Raw genomic sequence first — 11,869 nt, 5'->3', positions numbered from 1 at the left:
AGTAAATGTGTCTTTTTTTGTATCTTTTTGTTCTAACGGCCTTTTAATTGCAATAATACTTAATATTTTTATGAATAGAAGATATTAATGTTTACCTTAAGATACTTTATAAGGAAATTTTATCATAATTTAATAAATATATTAAATAATTTTATTTCTATTGATTAATACAGGGAATTGGAATACCTCGCTTTCCAATTTTGCTTCTAGTTTTTCAGTTTTGTTAACTTCTTTATGTTAAAACTAATTCATGAAGTAAATATAAAATATTATTGATATTTTAAAAATACATAAGTGGTAATACAACAATCATCATTTAGTACTATTCCTTGCAGAAACGGTTGTATTAATGTTCAAAGGGCATCATATATATATATATATATATATATATATATATACATCTAATATATACCTGTGGTGACATATGATATCATATTGAGATGATACATTTTGAAGGATCACAGTTGCATCAGGAATTGATAATTTAGTACATAAAGCAAGCTAAAAGCCATGCTTGGTTAGAATATAGAATAATCAGCATTCATGATCTTGTGAGGAGTTATTAATATCTACATAAAATAAGTATATGATCTCTATATCTTGTAAATATATATATCATATGTCTCTTATGTTTGTGTCATTAATTATTTATTCTTTGAAATTCAAATTTTGATAGTCTCCGTTCAGTAGATATTCATCATGGATTGATACTACAAAATAATTTTAAATTTTTGATTTATTTCGACACTTTTTAAAAGGTATCATCAATATTTTTATAAGTATACTTTTTTACATGATATACATTTCCATACAATGTTTTCAAACAGAATGAACCGTATATTTGTTAACAAAAATTCATAATAACCTTGTGGTACGAATACGTTTCGAACATTCTGTTTCCTAATTTAAGAATCATTTTATTTTACTAGAACATCGCTTACCAGCTTGTTTCCTCATTTTTGTTTTTTGTTAATATTTTATTATTGAAATTTCAATATTTTCTATTAACATGCATACCGTGATTTGGTTTTAATAAAAGGTATAAACCAGACCATATAATAAAAAGTTACTACTACTAATTTTGACTGTCCCTTCAGATCAAAAATTAACATATTGCAACATCGAATAGTTTTTCAAATTTAGAGGTAAAGATAATTAATATTGGTAAGCCAAAATGTGCTCTTATAAAGTACTACTTACATTATCAAAATTATTGCCGAATTTACAGCTGAACTTATGGCTGTCAAGTATAAAACAATACTTCAAGGTCGTTTTTATTGATTAGTTATATTTCTGTACAGTTTAAAACAATTTTTCGCTATATGCATATGCTCTGTGAAAAATTTAGTATTTTATTATTTTTTAGTACTAGTATTTTTTTTAATGTTTTCTTTTATTTGGAATACTTACATAATTCTAAGTCAACAGCAAAATGTAAAAGAATTTATAAACAAAAAAAAAAGCAGAATTTTCAAACATCGATGATGTTAATTGGTTTATTCACGTAATGAGGTATAATTAACAAGTACATTAATAAATTTAAAAAAGTCGATTACTAAAATTATTTTTACATTTTCTCATTATTTTTTGTCTTTTTCAGTGGAAGTGTTAGCTGGAGATACTGCAAAACTCCCTTGCGATGTCAGTTCGGTGTCAGTACAAGACGGGGCTTCACTGATCATATGGTTTAAAGGAGAAGATGAAAACCCAATATACAGGTTAGTTAAGTTTCTTAGCACCTATAAGGGATGAAAACTAAATTAATTTTTTTTTGAGTTCACTATTTACATTATCAAAATCTATGATTAACAAATTTAGAGTTGCTGTTTGTAAAACAAGAAGTCACGATCGTTTAGTATTCTGACCAGTTTAAAATATTTTCTTTGCTATATCTTACGCTCTGTGTAAAGTCTAATACTTTGTTATTTTTTTACTTTCTAGTATTTTCTTTAGGTTTTTTTTTTTTTTTTAATTGGAGTAGTTACATAATGCTAAGCCAATAGCACAATGTAAAACAATTTACATTGTACAACGAAAAAAGAATGCAGAACTTTCAAAGATCAATGTGTGTGTGTGTGTGTGTATATATATATATATACATATATATATGTGTGTGTACGATTGAGCATTATTCCTAGTATTTTTCACTTTTTGGATTTGTTTAAGCTTATAGTAATTACAGATAAATGATTTATAAAGAAAATAGATTTAATAGACCGTGCCTAATTAAGTAAATGTAGAATAATTTTATTTTTTGTAGAAAAATTAGTCTGTTGAAATTATATATTACCTATAAATTAAAATTTCTCATGGATAATTACTTGATTAAAATTTAACTATTTTCATATATTATTTGAGGTTAGCCTACTGCCAAGCCGCAGAGAGGAAGGACTTTTAAGATTTATCGTAGAACTGTACGCTTTAAAAATTTATTTCATTAGTAATTTACGATCGAAATTATTTATTTAAAATTTTAAAATAAATATTGTATTATTTAAAGTATATACTTTAAATATTAAACATCAGTTGATGTTTAATTTGTTGTTGTGTTGTATATGTTTAGTTATTGTTTATTATTATCAGTATTATAGCACCGTTTAAAACTTATTATTGTATGTATTATGAAAATAAAATTGTTCATGCAGTGCGTTTTACCTCGTTGTAGTGTTACCACGATTTTTCCGTCATTGCAATTTTGAATGCTCATAACTCGATAACGAAGGGATTAACAGAAAAACGGATTTCACCATTGTTTTTCTTGTAAAATTTTAAATCGAGATCATGTGTCGTATGTCCACCTTCATATTTTAAAAAATTAAGTTGATTCGATAAGACGGATCTAAGATGGCGGACACACGATAAAAACCCACCATACTGCAGATTTTTTTTTGCCTATGTAGAACCCCATTTATTTTTGCCTCCAAATACCAGTTGGATATGCAGTATGTATGTTTTCAGTAAGTGTTTTTAGTATGTTTCAATATTTATATATTACCCGGTATATTAATTACAGCGCATTATACAATTTTTATTTAAGACAAGCTATATCAGCAAAGTTTAATAAGGCCTAATAATGAATAATATGGTTAATAAATTTCTTTTGTTTTCTACAGTTGTGCATTTCAGAACTATAAATACATTCATAGTTGACTATAGTACTCTAATGTAAAACTACTTGCAAATTTATTACGGCAGTTTTAACATATGCAAAAATATAATGTGAAAAAACCTCAATTTTATTTGTTTTTATTTAATATTTGAATTAATAGTTTTGAATTTGACAAATATGCAAGTTCTACAATGAGTATGCACACATACTCATTATAAAACTGACTTACTGTAACTGTTTACGCGGGCACACGTATCCGTTTTTGAACAAGTAGAACAATTTCTTAATAATTATTAAATAAAATTATATTTAGGTTATCAATAATGAATAATTAATATTTATTACAAAATAAAATAATTAATTGCGAATAAATAATAATAAAACTTTCTGTTTGCAGTGTGGATTTAAGGCGCAAAGAACTTGATTCAGCTGATCACAGGGCTGATAAGTCGCTTGAGGGCAGAGCACACTACTCATTAACGCCTCCTCACTCCCACCTTAACTTAGAATCAGTCCAAGAAGCAGATGGTGGAACGTACAAGTGCCGCGTTGATTTTAAACACTCGCCTACTCGTAATTCACTACTAAATTTAACTGTAATCGGTGAGTAATTAAAATCTTATAAATCCTTTTTTTTTATTATGAAACGATAATTACATTTTAATCCGATATTAATGAAAATTATAAAATCGTTTTAATTCAGGTAAGTACTACTAATTACTAATATTTATGCATGTAACTACAACCACTGTTTTTAATATTTTTATCATTTGAAATGTGAAAAATTTTGGTTTTTAACCAATTTTTTTTTTTTTAAATAATTATAATAATGATGGTGGAAATAATGGTTAAAATATTATTACATTTAGTTTTGTAAAATCAAAAAAAAAAATATCTCAGTATTTTTTCGTTTATCACTTTTTTATTAGTACTTTCTTGTTAATCCTATGACAAATTTTAATGAGGAAAATGTTATTAATGAAATCATAGAAAAAGGATGAACGATTGTTCATGAAATTAAACATCGCCAATTAAAATGAAAACCGTTCAAATCATCAATCCCATTTTCATTTTTAACGATTGAAATTAATTACAATTTTTAATGATCTTCTTTCAATAAATAAACACCAATGTGGTAAACATAGATTATTTACAGCTAGGTAGCCCTGATAGTTGTACCTGGTGACGATCTGATTTATTTAGATAATATGCTCAGGTAATTAAAAGTAAATATTCCTACCTTTAAATCGTTATGTATTTCGATGTGCTCTTTTTACTGAGTTAGAATACATGTCAAAACAAATATCGCCATATATACCGAAAATTTAAATCTTACATTAATAATTGTCACGAACGCATCTATGTTTGCACCTTGACTAGCTGTGTCCGTCCGTTGACGTATACAGACCACTCAACAGGGCTTTTTATCATGAAAAAATTGTTACCCAGTAAATGATTGCAGGATATTTTAAAGTACGTTTCGTAGATGAAAACGTATATATTTTAAACTCGCAACTAGGAGTAAAAATTGTTTAAACAATGTTTTTGTGCAAAAATGGTTTTTTTTCGTTTTTTTGCTTATAGAATGAAAACCGTTGGAACAATGACAATACTTTTAATACATTAATACTAAAGATGTAGAAAATGACAAAACCTGTAAAAGAAACCCTTATCTGAGAAAATCTGTAAAAACTGCTAAAAATGATTATTTTTGCAAAACTTTCCATCTCGGTCGTTTTCATGTTTTAACCATTGGCTTCAAGGATAATATAGGTAATGTCTTATAGAATACATGTGCAGAAGCTGGATTTTATCGAATGTATACTTTGTGTGCAATAGAAATTCTAAATTCTTCATGGCTTTTCTTGCAGTATTCATTCTAACTTGTACGATTGCTTAAATGAAAATTTAAAGACGGATTCGGAAACTAGAAAAGCTAAACAACAATTCATTACTTTTCCATTCGCTTAAATGGCGTTGAATTAGTTTAAAATGCAAACAAACCTCGCGTATTGCATAAAACCCGTGCTTCACTTTCGCGCCGCTGCCGAATACACCCATTAATACCGCCTCACTCGTCACGCTCGCTTGTAACACTCAAGGTTTGAGTATATTTTAAACTAATTAAACGTCATTTGAACGAATGGAAGTAAGTTAATGAAGTGTTGTCTAGCTTCTCTATTTTCCGAATCCGTCTTTTCATTTAAGCAATCGTACGAATGAATAGATAATGCATGAATGAATTGATAGACCTTCATACGCGTACTTCTCACATAAGGAAAAAATACCAGGCATGTGCCATCGGACGATTCAGTCCATCTTTTAGTCCAATTTTATGCATCGTTTTATTTCTTTTGTGCTAAGTTGGCCTACCTCATTGGCATTATAACGTAATTAGTGTTCAGTCGTAATGATATCAGTGTGCTTAATAGTAGAAATAAAAAGGACTGTTTATCGAAAGACAGATTCAAATTTTAAAACTGGACACGTACATTATTCGCATAAATATCGGAAAACATTGTAGATGAACTACGATAAATGGATAAACTCCTACGCTCTATCAATAATTCAACAAACATTTACATTAAAAACAGTGCATTTTTATTAAAATATACATTCCTAGTTATGATTCATGTCAGAGCAGTATATTGCGGCGCTCGTGAGGCAGATCGGCGGAGACTGCGGATACATGCATTACTCATACTGCAGACCCATCCATAATGTGGTGGTCACACTGTGTTTGGCATGGCGCGGCTGGATGAAGAACACATGCTACATAGTACCTTGTTAGATAATTTTTTTTTGCCTTTGTTTCTTCTTTCTTCATCTCTTTCAACTAAGATTTTTTCTTCCTTTTCTTTCCCACTCTATTATTCCCCTTTTTTCTCTTTCTTTTCGCAAAACAACCCCCCCACGCTACAACCGTGACTATAACTTTATAATTCGCTAAAGTATTCCAAAGTATTAAATAAAGTATAATTATTTAACAAATACTTATGCGCAACATTATGTTTAGGAACTAACAATTGTTCGATCAAGTGAATAGAAAGATAAGATAAAAGAAAGCAGGTAATTATGCTGTTGATTGTCATTACCTTATCACTCACTGCTCGACCTTTTTGTAGTTTGTTACATGTAATTTCTGTATTCCTTTATTCAGGTTGGTTAGTAGTATCATTCACTCGAGTATGAAGATATCTGAAGACAAGATAAACATTTTTAACATTTACCAATTTTAAGAGGTACTTCTGGTAAACACGTTTTCTACTTTTCCTTCCCTTCAAGGTTCTGGGGGTTGTTGACCTAGGAACCTCTATAATGCACAATTAGTCTCAAAAATACTTATTTATCAAATGTAACGTTTTTTATTTATTGTGAACTGCAAAAAAATTTCCATTCGTATTTTACACGTTTGAAAATTTATTTGCAAAATATGTCTCTGCAATAAACATCCACTATTAGTAAACAACATAAAACAGAATGGAAAGGATACAAAATTCATGACGAGGTTATTTCATCTGCTGTGTATAGTCACGGTTTACTTAGAATAAAAGTTTTCTATCTTAGAAATAAGTAGCGTAAAATTCATCGATGCGTAAGATATACACCACCATTCTAATAATTGCGTCCTTTATGCAATGACCATTATTTTCACATCGAGTGAAACTGTTTTTAGTATTGATCATCACAACTTGTATTACTTTTTCTTTTTCTACCTTTCATCTTTTTTATTCTAGTTACGTTGAGAATATAATTAGTGAACATTTTATTGATTTAATATCACTTTGTTTAGATGTTACAATTATTATTTTTTTCTGTAAAATCTACCTTACTGATAAGGAATTATATAGGTTACTAATAACAGAACACATTTGAATATTTATTTATCTTATCTCTTCTCTCAATAAGACCCTGCTCTTGACCAATATTTATTGCGATTTAAATGAAGTAATTATGGTTAATTTATAAAAAGACAATTTCATACGATCAGCATTTAATTAATAAAACAGTAAGTTGTAATTTTCTTTGTGTTAAAACCCGTTTTCTGAGAAACAAGTAATTAAGTAATGCGAAATAATAAATATTTCAGACCTTCAAATGAAAATTCTTCTTACGCTGCCATTACAAATTAAACTGTATTTAGTGAATACTATCTACAGAATTAACCTATGTTTAGTTATGACAAACGTAGACTATAATTTAACTATTAGGAAGTAAAAAATGTCGATTGCTTTAAAATTTTCTATTTTATTTATTAATGATGATGATTAATTGATAATTACCTTTATAAATTAAATTATTAATTAGATTTTATATTTATACTTAAAAATAATCTAGAAAAGTATTGTGATTTTTCCGGCTGCGCCGGTTAAGTCATGGATTATCAAAAATTAGATTCAAGTATCAAATTTCGAATAAAAAAAAAGTTGATTCTACTGCCTTACTCTGTATGTTATATTTAGGAAAAATTTGCCTTTAAAGATGTGATCCCTAACAAATATAAAGTCAATGTAAAAGAGAATCGTTTAAAAATAGTGAAACAATAAAGAATAACTTTTATGAAACTAATGAAAAAAATTGCTTCTCATTTTGGGTCCAGACTATATTGGTGCGAAAGCTACTTTAATTTTAATAAGTTTTAACTGATGAAGATAAATATAAAAAAATTAATAGAGTTACAGCCAAAAAGCAAAAACCAAAAACAACATAATATATATTTTTTGGAGTTGGGTAATAAATTTAACAAAAATTTTCTGATAAATTAAAATTTATTTAAAGTAATTAATGTAAACTTTTAAGCTTCTCCTATAAGCTTAATAAATTTATTTTAAGAAAAGTTCTCTAAATCTAATATCCCTTCAATAAAGGCTAAAACAAGCAAAATGTTTTCAAAAAACTTTGGTGGATTTTAGGTCCGGGATCTATAATATAAAAAACTGTAGACCTTTAAAATATTTTAATCAAAGATACATAAAACAAAACAATATATATATATATATATATATATTAGTTTTAAGAGATGGGGATTGATTTTTTGAAAAAAAAAGTTTTCGATTATTTATTTATTTACGCATATTTTTACTAAAACATTTGCTTTAAGAAAGTTTTTTCTAAAATCCTCTAAAAGAAAATCGAAGTAGATTTTTTCGCGAATCTCCCCAACCCCCGTTAATGAATTAAAAAAAAAAAAATACTATAATTAATGCCTGATATATATCGAAATATTTGGGCCGAATTTGAAGAAAATCGGTTCAGTTAATCCTGAGATATAAGGCCAAAAGGAGTAGGACACACATACATACCCACATAAACACATGTTGTTTTTTTTTGTTTTTTTTGGTTTACATGAATAATTAGTGAGACCCTAAACTGTAAACATTTATAAAAACACCGGATACGCCATTTTTGACACGATCACCATACTTTCCCCTTTTATATACCTATTGTACCTATATTCGCCGGGAAAGTAAAAATAAAACGAATGATTAAAAATGTCATTGTATTTCATCTTTCATTTAATCTGTGCAGACTAACACTTAATGCAAATATAATATGGATATGTAATTTATTCATTAAAAATGATTACAGAATTATAATATTGAAGAAAAACCCAAACAGTATATAATTAATAAATTTTGAATCATTTACAATTATTATTTAAATATAATTAAATAAAATATTAATTGCTAGTTAATTGAGGTAAATGGACACTAAAGAAAAATATTATTGAGCGAGTAATAGTGTGTGTATGCGTGTGCGCGTGCGCGCGCGCGTGTGTGAATTTTTAAATAGTCAATAAAATTACATTTTCATGAATACAATTCTAAATAAATAAAATAAATCAGACACGATAATCAGAATGTTATAAGTGTGAAATCTTAATTTTTTAATATTTTATTTCTCTCATGTCTTTTAATATTATTCACTTAAATTAAAGGTATGTAACAACAAATACAATTAAGTTGAAATAGTATCTTTGAGTAACAAATTACCAATGCCGTAATCTAACATTAGTAAATAAAAAAGAGATTCTTCTTAAGATTTTGTCCGTTACCGTTTGGTTAATTTTTTTTGCGGTTATCCATATTTTAATCTACAGTTAACCTTGTTTATATGTAGAACAGTATTGACAGGTTAGCACCACAGAGATTCTTTCCAATATAAATTTTTGTAGGGTTTTTATTAAGTATTATTAGATTATTTTTAATTGTGTAGCAATTAAAAGTAAAACTGACAAATTTCTATAGACCGTTCTGCATGATAAAACTACACCTAAATAATTACAACTGCCAATATCTTTCTAGTTTTATTTTATCATAGCCAATGATAGAAAATCTTTTTTTTTGTTTACTCCTACATTTAAATTTTTCTGAGATAATTTGTTTTTAGAAATTTGTATAATTATTTTTAACCTAATTTTTTTTTAGATTTTTGGGCTTATCTGGGAGCGGTTATACGGTATTTTTACCGGTGGATGAAAGAATACTAATGGCATATTCGTAGATATGATAGTAACACTTAATACTCGTTCAACACTTAGAAAAACTTTTTTTTATATTAATTTATTATATCTGAATTATGGGGATAATTTATAAGAGATGTATCACAATAACTTTTTTGCAGGAAAGTTTTTTTTTGTTATAGATGAATCTGAGAAATGCCATTTACGCACCCCCCATAAATGACGGAGTGTTGGACTCGCACAAGTTCGGCTAGATGTTATTAAGGGCCTATGTGTACCCGCACCCTACCGACTAAAACTCCTATCTCACCGTTTCTCCCCTTCCGAGGCCGGTCCTGCAGTTAAGTATTGCATGGCCCCAGGAGGTTCCTTTACGATCCAGGGGTCTAGACGTTAAAAAAATATGTATTTATAAACGAATAAGATACTAATCTGTTGAAATATAATGAACATTTTTAAATTATTCACAAAACTTTAGGATAAATGTTGGGTGTTTTCTTTGGTGTAGAGTTTATCCTCAAAACTTCAATGGTTCTCCAGGAATAACATTTGTTAGAGATTTATTTACTATATAAATATTTTCTTTTTTTAATCTAAATTTAGAAAAAGTAATCGATAAATTTTTGTGAGAAATGAAGATTTTTTCCAATAAGATTTTATCTATTTTGGGTTTCTCCTGAGCAGATACATTTATCAATCAAACCTTCTGAAAATTCAAATAATTCATCAACATTCTGATCACTGCACCAATTTAACTTCAAATAACAACAAAATAACCACCAAACAAAGTAATAGAAAACCTAAAAAACTAATACCAAAAGTTGACTTTCCCTGGATCCCGCATCACCAGTCAGAACAAAATTCTACAATTACATCAAACAAATAAAAACTTAAAAGTTTAGAAAAGAATAAACCGAAACAACCACAAAACTTAAACAACATAGTTTGACTCATATTTATTAATCAATATGCATTTATTATGTTACATATACACTATAATTCATTTTAAAAATAAAAACTTATAAATTTAAAATCTCATTAAAAAGGTGGATAAAATGTTTGTATGGTTTCCCGTAAAATTAAAAGAGATATAAATTTTGTTTAAACGAACTGATTTTTTCTCCATATAGATGTTTAATTGTTCGTATCTAACAAGCTACTATTGTACATAGTGATCCTAAGACCAATCTGTACGTACGGAATTCAACTTTGGGGTACGACAAATACAAGCAAGATAAAGAATATTCAGCACTTCCAGAATAAATTTGCAAAATACATAATGCATGCATCATGGTTCGATCGGAACATCGAAATACATTAGTACGTAGAGTTAATATGTTCCCAAACATATGTTCATATGTTCCATTAGTTATATGTTCCCAAACATATGTTCATATGTTCCATTAGTTATATGTTCCCAAACATATGGATGTTTGGGAAGAAGTCAGTGGATTGGCAACCAAGTATAAAATGAAGCTTAATGAACACATGAACCATCTAGCAGTTAGCCTCTTGTACAAATGGTGAAGATGTTGGCGATTTAAGCGGCTACATATATTAGATCTAGAAACCTTAACCTAGGAACCTATTTCCGAATAAGGTTTCCGAATGAGGCTTCTATTTTTGAGTTATGCATCATATAAATATTTACGTTTATATTTGTGATCGTTTATGTTTCTGGTGTCATTTGTTTAATGCTACATTTTCTTTTACCTTGTGGCTTTATTCGTATTACTGGCCATTTTAAGAATTTTAGTGCTTAGTTTTTTATACTTTATCATTGCATATGTTATCTTTGATTTACTATTGATATTTTTAGAATGTACTTAATTAAGATGTTTTAAGGAAACTCCTTTACACTTTCTTATTGCCATGAAATTTACTTATGGTTTTTACCTGCGAAACCGATTGTAGATGTAATTTGAAATATAAAATTTATATATACATATATTATCGCTCGTTAAGGGTATTGAGAAAGTGAAAATTGAAAATGTATATATAATTACAATTTATTAGTTTAGGAACATAAATAAATAATAAAAATCAATAATAATAACAATAGTAATCACAACCAAAACAACAGTAATAATAGTAATAGTAAGTGTCAATAATAATAACATACACTAATTACTTACAAAACAGAATTTAAAGTAATCGTCAGGATTTATTTACAGGTAGTTAAATATTGAAAACCAGAATTCAGTCACAGTGACAAAAGACAACGGCAAGACCACTAATCTTAGCTGTTTAACAACTAGTCTTGTATTAAAAACAATAGTACAATAGATAAGACACTT

At 27.8% G+C, this 11,869-nt stretch overlaps 1 pseudogene; it reads left to right on the top strand.

Moving 5' to 3' along the window:
• Window positions 1-1,174: 1,174 nt before the first annotated feature.
• The window catches only part of LOC142324790 (protein turtle homolog B-like), a 436,696-nt pseudogene continuing 426,001 nt past the window's right edge, over window positions 1,175-11,869 (top strand).

This window comes from Lycorma delicatula, chromosome 5 (assembly GCF_047948215.1).
Source record: "Lycorma delicatula isolate Av1 chromosome 5, ASM4794821v1, whole genome shotgun sequence".
Taxonomy (NCBI): domain Eukaryota; kingdom Metazoa; phylum Arthropoda; class Insecta; order Hemiptera; family Fulgoridae; genus Lycorma; species Lycorma delicatula.
This window is presented reverse-complemented; position numbering and strand designations above follow the sequence as displayed.